Consider the following 13329-nt stretch of genomic DNA (forward strand, 5'->3'; position numbering starts at 1 on the left):
TGCTCAGCAGGCAGCACTGGACTGGACTGGATTACAGCTGATACAAGGTGTGAAGGAACAAGGGGTGGCTGTGGGCATGCACTTGCTGCCGCTGCCAGTGTTTATCTGCATGGCAGCAGGGCATTTGGGCGTTGCCAGGAAGGCGTTTTTATGTAGATTCCTCCTCTTTCAGCACTGCATTGTGGTGCAAGCAAAAGAAGCAAATCCTGTCTGGCTTCCTCTCCGGCCTTTATTCACCTCCCGTGTAGCTGTGAGTGTGTGAGCCTGCAGGGCCCCATGGAATTGCCTAGAAGTAGGCTGAATCGCTGCAAGGGCTGAACAGCAGTATCGGGCAGGCTCGGGCAACGCGCGGCCCGTTCGGGTTATCGCTTCTCGGCCTTTTGGCTAAGATCAAGTGTAGTATCTGTTCTTATCAGTTTAATATCTGATACGTCCCCTATCTGGGGACCATATATTAAATGGATTTTTAGAACAGGGAGATGGAAATAGAGCTTGCTCTGTCCACTCCACGCATTGACCTGGTATTGCAGTATTTCCAGGACCGGTGCACCCTTTCCTTATGTGTTGACTAAAATCAGATTCCAAAAGTGTTTCTTGTGTTTGCCATTGTTTCTGTCTTTCTGAAGGGATCTCCCCTTTTAATCCCATTATTTCAACACCTGTTGGACAATGCATGAGTGATAATGAGCTAATTGATTAAATGCAATTAATGAATACATTGCCACCTCTTGTTTTGTGTCGTCTGTGTGTCTGTGTTTCCGGCATTTCACATTGGAACAGCTCATTCACCTTCCTTGTCTTCTCTCCGCCCTCCCTTTTAGGTAAGTTAAAGAGCTGCACCTGAGCCAGCCACTGATTGATGCAGCACCACAGTCAAATAGTGGAGTGGAGTAGGGGAACAGCAAACAGCCATTAAAGCCGCCCGCCCGCCCGCCACAATGGACCTACCTGTGTACACTAGATGGATGTGATGGAATGTACTGTCGTCCCTACATTTCAAGAAGGAGTAAGAATTGCAGTTGCAACAAAGCCTTGCTTGCCTACAAAGAGAGCAGCAATTTGGATTTGTTACTATGTTACCTAGAAGAATAACAAACTGTGCAAGGATGGAGGTTGTAGGAGCAAGGAGAAGTTGTCTGTAAAGTTGGTGGATGCTTATTTTCCATTTTGCAGTCCCTTGTCTCCCTCTTGTGGCCTCCTGGAGGCAACTAGCTGTGCAAAAAAAGACAGCCTGGCGGCCGGCTGTTGCAGTGTTGCCCTCTCAGGCAACACTGAGTGACTGACTGAGCCGCACCGTCTTATATAAAGTTCAGACGGAACTTTGCACGTGTCATAGTGGAGCCCTGAGGAGCCAGAGCCAGCTTTCTGACATCATAATGGGGCCTCAGAGATAAAAGCCTGGGCCCAGGCAGTGTTGGTCAGTGCTGCTCAGCAGGCAGCACTGGACTGGACTGGATTACAGCTGATACAAGGTGTGAAGGAACAAGGGGTGGCTGTGGGCATGCACTTGCTGCCGCTGCCAGTGTTTATCTGCATGGCAGCAGGGCATTTGGGCGTTGCCAGGAAGGCGTTTTTATGTAGATTCCTCCTCTTTCAGCACTGCATTGTGGTGCAAGCAAAAGAAGCAAATCCTGTCTGGCTTCCTCTCCGGCCTTTATTCACCTCCCGTGTAGCTGTGAGTGTGTGAGCCTGCAGGGCCCCATGGAATTGCCTAGAAGTAGGCTGAATCGCTGCAAGGGCTGAACAGCAGTATCGGGCAGGCTCGGGCAACGCGCGGCCCGTTCGGGTTATCGCTTCTCGGCCTTTTGGCTAAGATCAAGTGTAGTATCTGTTCTTATCAGTTTAATATCTGATACGTCCCCTATCTGGGGACCATATATTAAATGGATTTTTAGAACAGGGAGATGGAAATAGAGCTTGCTCTGTCCACTCCACGCATTGACCTGGTATTGCAGTATTTCCAGGACTGGTGCACCCTTTCCTTATGTGTTGACTAAAATCAGATTCCAAAAGTGTTTTTTGTGTTTGCCATTGTTTCTGTCTTTCTGAAGGGATCTCCCCTTTTAATCCCATTATTTCAACACCTGTTGGACAATGCATGAGTGATAATGAGCTAATTGATTAAATGCAATTATTGAATACATTGCCACCTCTTGTTTTGTGTCGTCTGTGTGTCTGTGTTTCCGGCATTTCACATTGGAACAGCTCATTCACCTTCCTTGTCTTCTCTCCGCCCTCCCTTTTAGGTAAGTTAAAGAGCTGCACCTGAGCCAGCCACTGATTGATGCAGCACCACAGTCAAATAGTGGAGTGGAGTAGGGGAACAGCAAACAGCCATTAAAGCCGCCCGCCCGCCCGCCCGCCCGCCACAATGGACCTACCTGTGTACACTAGATGGATGTGATGGAATGTACTGTCGTCCCTACATTTCAAGAAGGAGTAAGAATTGCAGTTGCAACAAAGCCTTGCTAGCCTACAAAGAGAGCAGCAATTTGGATTTGTTACTATGTTACCTAGAAGAATAACAAACTGTGCAAGGATGGAGGTTGTAGGAGCAAGGAGAAGTTGTCTGTAAAGTTGGTGGATGCTTATTTTCCATTTTGCAGTCCCTTGTCTCCCTCTTGTGGCCTCCTGGAGGCAACTAGCTGTGCAAAAAAAGACAGCCTGGCGGCCGGCTGTTGCAGTGTTGCCCTCTCAGGCAACACTGAGTGACTGACTGAGCCGCACCGTCTTATATAAAGTTCAGACGGAACTTTGCACGTGTCATAGTGGAGCCCTGAGGAGCCAGAGCCAGCTTTCTGACATCATAATGGGGCCTCAGAGATAAAAGCCTGGGCCCAGGCAGTGTTGGTCAGTGCTGCTCAGCAGGCAGCACTGGACTGGACTGGATTACAGCTGATACAAGGTGTAAAGGAACAAGGGGTGGCTGTGGGCATGCACTTGCTGCCGCTGCCAGTGTTTATCTGCATGGCAGCAGGGCATTTGGGCGTTGCCAGGAAGGCGTTTTTATGTAGATTCCTCCTCTTTCAGCACTGCATTGTGGTGCAAGCAAAAGAAGCAAATCCTGTCTGGCTTCCTCTCCGGCCTTTATTCACCTCCCGTGTAGCTGTGAGTGTGTGAGCCTGCAGGGCCCCATGGAATTGCCTAGAAGTAGGCTGAATCGCTGCAAGGGCTGAACAGCAGTATCGGGCAGGCTCGGGCAACGCGCGGCCCGTTCGGGTTATCGCTTCTCGGCCTTTTGGCTAAGATCAAGTGTAGTATCTGTTCTTATCAGTTTAATATCTGATACGTCCCCTATCTGGGGACCATATATTAAATGGATTTTTAGAACAGGGAGATGGAAATAGAGCTTGCTCTGTCCACTCCACGCATTGACCTGGTATTGCAGTATTTCCAGGACCGGTGCACCCTTTCCTTATGTGTTGACTAAAATCAGATTCCAAAAGTGTTTTTTGTGTTTGCCATTGTTTCTGTCTTTCTGAAGGGATCTCCCCTTTTAATCCCATTATTTCAACACCTGTTGGACAATGCATGAGTGATAATGAGCTAATTGATTAAATGCAATTAATGAATACATTGCCACCTCTTGTTTTGTGTCGTCTGTGTGTCTGTGTTTCCGGCATTTCACATTGGAACAGCTCATTCACCTTCCTTGTCTTCTCTCCGCCCTCCCTTTTAGGTAAGTTAAAGAGCTGCACCTGAGCCAGCCACTGATTGATGCAGCACCACAGTCAAATAGTGGAGTGGAGTAGGGGAACAGCAAACAGCCATTAAAGCCGCCCGCCCGCCACAATGGACCTACCTGTGTACACTAGATGGATGTGATGGAATGTACTGTCGTCCCTACATTTCAAGAAGGAGTAAGAATTGCAGTTGCAACAAAGCCTTGCTTGCCTACAAAGAGAGCAGCAATTTGGATTTGTTACTATGTTACCTAGAAGAATAACAAACTGTGCAAGGATGGAGGTTGTAGGAGCAAGGAGAAGTTGTCTGTAAAGTTGGTGGATGCTTATTTTCCATTTTGCAGTCCCTTGTCTCCCTCTTGTGGCCTCCTGGAGGCAACTAGCTGTGCAAAAAAAGACAGCCTGGCGGCCGGCTGTTGCAGTGTTGCCCTCTCAGGCAACACTGAGTGACTGACTGAGCCGCACCGTCTTATATAAAGTTCAGACGGAACTTTGCACGTGTCATAGTGGAGCCCTGAGGAGCCAGAGCCAGCTTTCTGACATCATAATGGGGCCTCAGAGATAAAAGCCTGGGCCCAGGCAGTGTTGGTCAGTGCTGCTCAGCAGGCAGCACTGGACTGGACTGGATTACAGCTGATACAAGGTGTGAAGGAACAAGGGGTGGCTGTGGGCATGCACTTGCTGCCGCTGCCAGTGTTTATCTGCATGGCAGCAGGGCATTTGGGCGTTGCCAGGAAGGCGTTTTTATGTAGATTCCTCCTCTTTCAGCACTGCATTGTGGTGCAAGCAAAAGAAGCAAATCCTGTCTGGCATCCTCTCCGGCCTTTATTCACCTCCCGTGTAGCTGTGAGTGTGTGAGCCTGCAGGGCCCCATGGAATTGCCTAGAAGTAGGCTGAATCGCTGCAAGGGCTGAACAGCAGTATCGGGCAGGCTCGGGCAACGCGCGGCCCGTTCGGGTTATCGCTTCTCGGCCTTTTGGCTAAGATCAAGTGTAGTATCTGTTCTTATCAGTTTAATATCTGATACGTCCCCTATCTGGGGACCATATATTAAATGGATTTTTAGAACAGGGAGATGGAAATAGAGCTTGCTCTGTCCACTCCACGCATTGACCTGGTATTGCAGTATTTCCAGGACCGGTTAACCCTTTCCTTATGTGTTGACTAAAATCAGATTCCAAAAGTGTTTTTTGTGTTTGCCATTGTTTCTGTCTTTCTGAAGGGATCTCCCCTTTTAATCCCATTATTTCAACACCTTTTGGACAATGCATGAGTGATAATGAGCTAATTGATTAAATGCAATTAATGAATACATTGCCACCTCTTGTTTTGTGTCGTCTGTGTGTCTGTGTTTCCGGCATTTCACATTGGAACAGCTCATTCACCTTCCTTGTCTTCTCTCCGCCCTCCCTTTTAGGTAAGTTAAAGAGCTGCACCTGAGCCAGCCACTGATTGATGCAGCACCACAGTCAAATAGTGGAGTGGAGTAGGGGAACAGCAAACAGCCATTAAAGCCGCCCGCCCGCCACAATGGACCTACCTGTGTACATTAGATGGATGTGATGGAATGTACTGTCGTCCCTACATTTCAAGAAGGAGTAAGAATTGCAGTTGCAACAAAGCCTTGCTTGCCTACAAAGAGAGCAGCAATTTGGATTTGTTACTATGTTACCTAGAAGAATAACAAACTGTGCAAGGATGGAGGTTGTAGGAGCAAGGAGAAGTTGTCTGTAAAGTTGGTGGATGCTTATTTTCCATTTTGCAGTCCCTTGTCTCCCTCTTGTGGCCTCCTGGAGGCAACTAGCTGTGCAAAAAAAGACAGCCTGGCGGCCGGCTGTTGCAGTGTTGCCCTCTCAGGCAACACTGAGTGACTGACTGAACCGCACCGTCTTATATAAAGTTCAGACGGAACTTTGCACGTGTCATAGTGGAGCCCTGAGGAGCCAGAGCCAGCTTTCTGACATCATAATGGGGCCTCAGAGATAAAAGCCTGGGCCCAGGCAGTGTTGGTCAGTGCTGCTCAGCAGGCAGCACTGGACTGGACTGGATTACAGCTGATACAAGGTGTGAAGGAACAAGGGGTGGCTGTGGGCATGCACTTGCTGCCGCTGCCAGTGTTTATCTGCATGGCAGCAGGGCATTTGGGCGTTGCCAGGAAGGCGTTTTTATGTAGATTCCTCCTCTTTCAGCACTGCATTGTGGTGCAAGCAAAAGAAGCAAATCCTGTCTGGCTTCCTCTCCGGCCTTTATTCACCTCCCGTGTAGCTGTGAGTGTGTGAGCCTGCAGGGCCCCATGGAATTGCCTAGAAGTAGGCTGAATCGCTGCAAGGGCTGAACAGCAGTATCGGGCAGGCTCGGGCAACGCGCGGCCCGTTCGGGTTATCGCTTCTCGGCCTTTTGGCTAAGATCAAGTGTAGTATCTGTTCTTATCAGTTTAATATCTGATACGTCCCCTATCTGGGGACCATATATTAAATGGATTTTTAGAACAGGGAGATGGAAATAGAGCTTGCTCTGTCCACTCCACGCATTGACCTGGTATTGCAGTATTTCCAGGACCGGTGCACCCTTTCCTTATGTGTTGACTAAAATCAGATTCCAAAAGTGTTTTTTGTGTTTGCCATTGTTTCTGTCTTTCTGAAGGGATCTCCCCTTTTAATCCCATTATTTCAACACCTGTTGGACAATGCATGAGTGATAATGAGCTAATTGATTAAATGCAATTAATGAATACATTGCCACCTTTTGTTTTGTGTCGTCTGTGTGTCTGTGTTTCCGGCATTTCACATTGGAACAGCTCATTCACCTTCCTTGTCTTCTCTCCGCCCTCCCTTTTAGGTAAGTTAAAGAGCTGCACCTGAGCCAGCCACTGATTGATGCAGCACCACAGTCAAATAGTGGAGTGGAGTAGGGGAACAGCAAACAGCCATTAAAGCCGCCCGCCCGCCACAATGGACCTACCTGTTTACACTAGATGGATGTGATGGAATGTACTGTCGTCCCTACATTTCAAGAAGGAGTAAGAATTGCAGTTGCAACAAAGCCTTGCTTGCCTACAAAGAGAGCAGCAATTTGGATTTGTTACTATGTTACCTAGAAGAATAACAAACTGTGCAAGGATGGAGGTTGTAGGAGCAAGGAGAAGTTGTCTGTAAAGTTGGTGGATGCTTATTTTCCATTTTGCAGTCCCTTGTCTCCCTCTTGTGGCCTCCTGGAGGCAACTAGCTGTGCAAAAAAAGACAGCCTGGCGGCCGGCTGTTGCAGTGTTGCCCTCTCAGGCAACACTGAGTGACTGACTGAGCCGCACCGTCTTATATAAAGTTCAGACGGAACTTTGCACGTGTCATAGTGGAGCCCTGAGGAGCCAGAGCCAGCTTTCTGACATCATAATGGGGCCTCAGAGATAAAAGCCTGGGCCCAGGCAGTGTTGGTCAGTGCTGCTCAGCAGGCAGCACTGGACTGGACTGGATTACAGCTGATACAAGGTGTGAAGGAACAAGGGGTGGCTGTGGGCATGCACTTGCTGCCGCTGCCAGTGTTTATCTGCATGGCAGCAGGGAATTTGGGCGTTGCCATGACCTGCCTAAGTAGAGTCGTGTGTTAGTGCACCTTCCCTTATCCCTACCAATCCCTTCACCCCCACCTTTAGGAAAAAGACACGTGACACCGAGGTTGGATGTGAAATGGCCACAGCAGCCGTTTTATTAATTTCACAGTTTAAAACAAATTAAATCCGAAACATTCGGATAACTAATTAGGAATCCACCAGAGAATTCCTCCTAATAATTCACATGACCCAACATGGGTCAGAATCATAAATAACAATTTAACGTTAACATTAGACCGAGCAGGGGCAGTCCTTGAAGCCATTTTAGATATTCCTTTTTTACACACCTCGAGTTAGCCATCTGCAAACCACTAATTACCTCCAGCCGTAAACCAGCTCGGAGGCACCGCTCACCTCTGCAGATGGCTCCAACCACCAGAAGTCCACTTCAAGGGGATAACACCCGATGAAGCCTTCAAGTGCTATACCGACCACTAGAAGTCCACTTCAAAGGGATAACACCCGATGAAGCCTTCGAGTGATATACCTTCCACCAGAAGACCACTTCAAAGGGATAACACCCGATGAAGTCTTCAACCATGTACCTTTTTTGGGGGACGCATACCCCCGATGCGACCCCCCCACCAATTTTGTACTGACTGGCCTCAAGGACTCCCCCCGCCACAGCGAAACAGGCCTTGACCACCTTAAGCCTGTGAGTTCCGCCACACCACCACCGCCCTTTCAATTCCTTCTGCTATTGCCAAGCTCCACAGATCAATCCCAACCTCGGTCAAATGAACCCCATCGCTCCTCCAGTAGTTCCCCACTCCTGACTCCAAGTCCCTGTGCCGAACGCAAATGCCCCCGTTTTTGGCTACAAATCGGGACACCGCGCGATTAACCTTAATGCGAGCCTTATTGACTCTTTCCACTGACCTAGCCAGCCGCCAATGTTTTCTTGGGACAATGTCCGACCACACAATTACCAACCTGGGATAAGAAACCCACAAACACAACATATCGTGTTTAATATCCCGCACCAACTCACGAAAAGGGCGTACTCCCAAATCGTTCCCCCCCACGTGCAAGACCAAGATCTCCGGGACCCTATCAAGCCGGGCATATGTCTGGAATTCTGCTAACACCCTACTCCACGACATACCTCTAAATCCCAGCCAATGCAAAACCGCATCCTGTCGCGGAATGCGCAACTGGCGACCGTCCGGGCGGACGTCCGCCCTCAAAGCCCCCCAATGCACGTAAGAGTGGCCCAGCAACCACACCAAACACGGAGGCGGATCTGAAACGGAAAAGCAAGTTAAATACCACCACACAAAACATTCTTATAAGTGCAAACAGCAAAACTCATAACAGATGGGGGCGGACATAAGACCTAAATCTGTTGGACTCCCAACGACCGATGCGCCGCACCCCCTCATCATCCAACCCCCAGCGCCCTGCTTCCGTTGCTGCGCCAATCCTGAAGGAATGAGATGAGTACGCGTCCGCCGCGACACCGACCGCCGCCAAACATTTTTTGAATACAGCTCTAAATTGAAATCTAGACAAAAATAACCCGTCCTCGTGACATAGCAATGGCAACTCCGGAGACCCCACTTGTGGCTTAAAACCCTGCCTGCACGCCAACGGGGCACATAGCCGAACCCGGGAGAGCGAACAACACTATCAGCTTCCCCTTTCCTAATTGGTCAGTTTTCGACCGACGCAACCATACCTCCAGCCGATCTGTATAAAGGCTCACGTCTCTCAGTCTCAACCCCCCAGCTTGCTTGGTACTCGGCGAAACCAACTCGCCGATTCTAAATGCCCCAAAGAACGCCAAAGAAAAAGCTAACCGAAACAACCTCATCTCGTCCGAAGAACGACAGACCGATGCCAATGATCCGCCCAAAGAGCTCAGCAGAGAAAACGACACAGGCCTTCTACGATCCGCCTCGACCCTACCTCGGCGCAAACCCTTCAAAGCCTGCCCCACTAAGAATTCCTTAGACACATCCCTAAAGCCCCGTAACTTGAAACCAAACGCCACCGCCGACATGAAACGGTTAACCTTTGCCAATGAAAACCCCGCCTCCCAGGCGTCCCCTAACCAGTACAAAAGTGCCACCAACCTGTCTCTATCCGTGTTGACGTCACCTAACTCTCTTACCCACTCCTCCCACTGCCTCCAACAAGCAGAATAAGCACTCCACGTTGAGCGCGCCAAAGACCTTTCCACCAATCGTTCTACGGGACCGAGACCAGATCCCAAAGATGTTCCGGGCAGACCAAGCCGAGACGTTCCGCTCCCGGTGCCAATTGCCGAAACCGGGCCCACTGCGAGCGAGAAAGAGCATCAGCGATACAATTCCGTACCCCCGGCACGTGCACCGCCACCACCCACGCGTTCAATGACAAGCACACCAACACTAAATGTCGCAACAACTGAATTACCGGAGGAGAGGACGCCGTGATGTTGTTAATGGCCAGCACCACCCCCATGTTGTCGCAGTAAAAACGAACCTTCTTATCCCTGAGCCTGTCCCCCCAGATGGTCGCCGCAACCACGATGGGGAACAGCTCGAGCAGGGCCAGATTCCGCGTGAGTCCACTGGACACCCAGCTAGCCGGCCATTGACCCGCGCACCACGGACCCCCCCCATAAGCTCCAAAACCGCCCGCTCCAGCTGCATCCGTAAAAATATTCAAATCGCTCGTATCCTGCGCTGGAGCCATCCATAGCGACCGACCGTTATACTGGCCCAAGAAGTCATCCCATACCTGCAAATCAGCCCGATGCTCCTCCTTGAGCCGTACGAAGTGATGTGCCGCACGCACTCCCGCCGTAGCCGCCGCCAACCGTCTACCAAACACCCTCCCCATTGGCATAATCCGGCAGGCGAAATTCAACTTCCCCAGCAACGACTGAATCTCCCGCAGCGTAATTTTCTTTAACTTGCAAGCCCGACGTACCTCCTGACTCAAAGCCCCCAACTTATCCATCGGAAGACGACACTCCATAGCCACCGAATCTATCTCAATTCCCAAAAAACAAATCGTCGTTACCGGGCCCTCAGTCTTTTCTGGCGCCAAAGGGATCCCAAAATCCCTCGCAACCTTCTGCAGTGCATGAAGCAGATTACCACAAACCGGCAAACCTCCCAGGCCGACGCACAAGAAATCGTCTAAGTAATGTATCAACGAATCGACCCCGGCTACACCCTTCGTCACCCACTCCACGAAGCTACTAAAAGCCTCGAAGTACGCGCAAGAAAGGGAACACCCCATCGGAAGGCACCGATCCACGTAAAAAGCCCCATTCCAAAAAACAACCCAACAGCCGTTGGCTTTCTGGATGAACAGGCAACAACCTGAACGCCGCCTCGATGTCGGTTTTTGCGAGCAGCGCGCCTGGACCCGCAGCACGAACTAACCCCACCGCTTTATCGAATGAGGTATACACTACGGAGCACAACTCATGATCAATCCCGTCATTTACCGACGAACCCTTGGGAAACGATAAGTGCTGAATCAACCGGAATTTTTGGGGCTCGCGCTTTGGAACAATACCCAATGGGGACACAACTAAATCTTTTATTGGCGGATCAATAAAAGGCCCCGCCATGCGGCCTAACGAAACTTCTTTAAACAACTTTTTCGACACGACCTCAGCATGCAAGTAGGCCGATTTAAGGTTCCTCCGCGTAACCGGGACCTCATAAGGAGGCGGAGGAATAATAAAACCCACACTAAACCCTTCGTAAAGCAACTTCGCCGCAGCCCTATCCGGATACTCATTTAGATAGGGGGCCATCCTTTCCACCCTCACCGGTGACAACCCCTTGACCAGCCGAGGAGGACTGGTTCCCTGACCTCTTTTTCCGCATACATTTTGCCGCCCCATGGGATGCACCATTACACTCCGAACACACGTGCTTGAACTTGCACGTGGCCCCGAACTTACACTGGCCATCGTTGAATTGCCAGCAGAATCCCAACTTTGCCCCACCGCCCTGTCCGACCTGACTGGACTGGCCCCCTTGGCCAACGCTCCCGGGAAAGGGCTGCCTAACCGGAGCCGTGACCCTTAACCAGAGAGCAATATCCTTCTGGTCCCACTGAATCGCCGGCCAAACCGCTTTACGCTGACGGAATTGCTCATCGTATCTGAGCCAAGCCTGCCCCCCGTACACCCGATGAGCCTCTCCAATGGCGTCAAAATAACAAAACAACGCCGAACAATTTTCCGGCGCCTTTTCCCCTATTACACTGGCTAAGATGGCGAACGCCTGCGACCAATTAACGAACGTCTGCGGGATAAGCCTATACCGCCGACGCTCCTCCTCGTCCTTCTTGCTCTCATCCCGCTTGCTCCTATCCAAATTGAATTTAGCAAGCGGCAGAAGAGAAAAAATCTCAACGTATTCGTCCTTCCAAATACGCTCACGCACCTCCTGCTTTAAGTGCGCCCCCAACGGACCTTCAAAGCAAACATATACCTCCCCGCGAGCACGATCATCAATACGCACCCGATCGCCGTCTTTTTGGGCCTCGGTCTGTACCGACACCGCGACCGCCTCCGTAGCCGCCATTACGGGGCGCGCCTGTAACAACCCCACTTCCCTGGGGCCTTCCCAAACTACCGCCGGGGACACCTCCGTAACTACTGGCGCCGCCGCCCTATCTAGACGCCCGACCAGCTCCCGCAAGCAACCCACCAAGTCCGCTAGAGCCGCGCCGTCGCGCCCGCCCACGCCACTACCGGCCACCGATCCGACGCTAGCAGCCCCCCTGCCGACACCCGACATAAAAATCGCTGGATACGACAAAGATGGAGTTATGCACTCACCGGGCTGCACAGGCGCTGTGTTCCCGTCAGCCGGACCATCCTGCCCTCGCCGATACACGTCCAGTTCACCGTCTTCAAGCTCCTCTCTCGCCGACGACTGGCCATCCCACCGACATCTCCGAACCGGGGATGATGACGCGCTGGCAGATGGGCCGGCAACCTGCCGCCCGACCGCTGGGATCCAAACTTCCGAACGGACCTGTTGCCTCGACGACGCTGCAGGTCTAGGCGTCCGTCTCGACGATCCTGATGAAGCCTGCCCCCTGGCCGGAGCATCACCAGGCGGGGCGGCCGTAGCTAGTCTTCCCGATCTTGCATCTGATGGGGGGGGGGTGACAGGGAGCCCGGCCTGCGACTCCCTGAGAACCGCCGGACCCCGTCGCGGCCTGGGATTCCTGCCAGGACGCAGGGCCTGGGAAGGGACGGTCCTCCCAGCTGCCAGGCCTGCAGCGTCCATATTAGGGCTCCCCCTGCGACGCCGTGTCCGCGGGACCACCTCAGGGCTGAGGCGTTCTGGAGGTCGGAACCGCCGGGAGCGACGGGCAGACCCGGCCTGAGTCACCGTCGCCCCCGGCGACGCTCTCTGCCTCCTCTGAGCAGGAGCGGGTGTTGTAAACTCCCCCCCCCGCCGCCATATTACTGCCAGGAAGGGGGCCGGGGGAGGGGAGCCTGTCCCCCACTTCAACAGACCTCATATGCCGTGCCTGACGTGGCGAATCGGCGTCGGGGATCATAGTAAGTGCAGCCACGGTCTCCTCCAACCAACCGGGACCGTGGTGCACAGCAGCGGCACGCAGCCGCGCCAGCATATCAGCCTCAGACATTACGTAACAGAGCGGGGCAACGGGAGCTTACTGGGTAAGTAGTTACTTCTCCCGCTGCTTCCGGCTCACTGCCGAAAAACAGCGGGAAGCTCCGTAACGGCCCCCTAACTCCTCCCTGTCCCTCCTCCACCTCTAACTTTCCCTACAAAGTTAACCCTTTCCCTCCTAGGGCTGTCATGGAGGCTTCCCTCCTAAGCCCTGCAGGCTGCGTCCAGCCTCGTCTGGAAGGCGTTTTTATGTAGATTCCTCCTCTTTCAGCACTGCATTGTGGTGCAAGCAAAAGAAGCAAATCCTGTCTGTCTTCCTCTCCGGCCTTTATTCACCTCCCGTGTAGCTGTGAGTGTGTGAGCCTGCAGGGCCCCATGGAATTGCCTAGAAGTAGGCTGAATCGCTGCAAGGGCTGAACAGCAGTATCGGGCAGGC

The 13329-nt window shown here is 51.8% G+C and overlaps 5 non-coding genes across 5 annotated transcripts; all 5 read left to right on the forward strand.

Moving 5' to 3' along the window:
- The first annotated feature begins 364 nt into the window (after positions 1–364).
- LOC142674958 (U2 spliceosomal RNA) lies at positions 365–555 on the forward strand. The gene has a single exon (XR_012852014.1). It is a non-coding gene; the product is annotated as a U2 spliceosomal RNA (small nuclear RNA).
- A 1234-nt stretch (positions 556–1789) lies between these two features.
- On the forward strand, positions 1790–1980 carry LOC142674830 (U2 spliceosomal RNA). Its single transcript, XR_012851913.1, has one exon. It is a non-coding gene; the product is annotated as a U2 spliceosomal RNA (small nuclear RNA).
- A 1242-nt stretch (positions 1981–3222) lies between these two features.
- On the forward strand, positions 3223–3413 carry LOC142674959 (U2 spliceosomal RNA). The gene has a single exon (XR_012852015.1). It is a non-coding gene; the product is annotated as a U2 spliceosomal RNA (small nuclear RNA).
- Positions 3414–4643: 1230 nt separating this feature from the next.
- LOC142674888 (U2 spliceosomal RNA) lies at positions 4644–4834 on the forward strand. Its single transcript, XR_012851966.1, has one exon. It is a non-coding gene; the product is annotated as a U2 spliceosomal RNA (small nuclear RNA).
- A 1230-nt stretch (positions 4835–6064) lies between these two features.
- Positions 6065–6255, forward strand: LOC142674962 (U2 spliceosomal RNA). Its single transcript, XR_012852017.1, has one exon. It is a non-coding gene; the product is annotated as a U2 spliceosomal RNA (small nuclear RNA).
- Positions 6256–13329: the final 7074 nt, after the last annotated feature.

Source organism: Rhinoderma darwinii (assembly GCF_050947455.1).
Source record: "Rhinoderma darwinii isolate aRhiDar2 chromosome 2 unlocalized genomic scaffold, aRhiDar2.hap1 SUPER_2_unloc_21, whole genome shotgun sequence".
Taxonomy (NCBI): domain Eukaryota; kingdom Metazoa; phylum Chordata; class Amphibia; order Anura; family Rhinodermatidae; genus Rhinoderma; species Rhinoderma darwinii.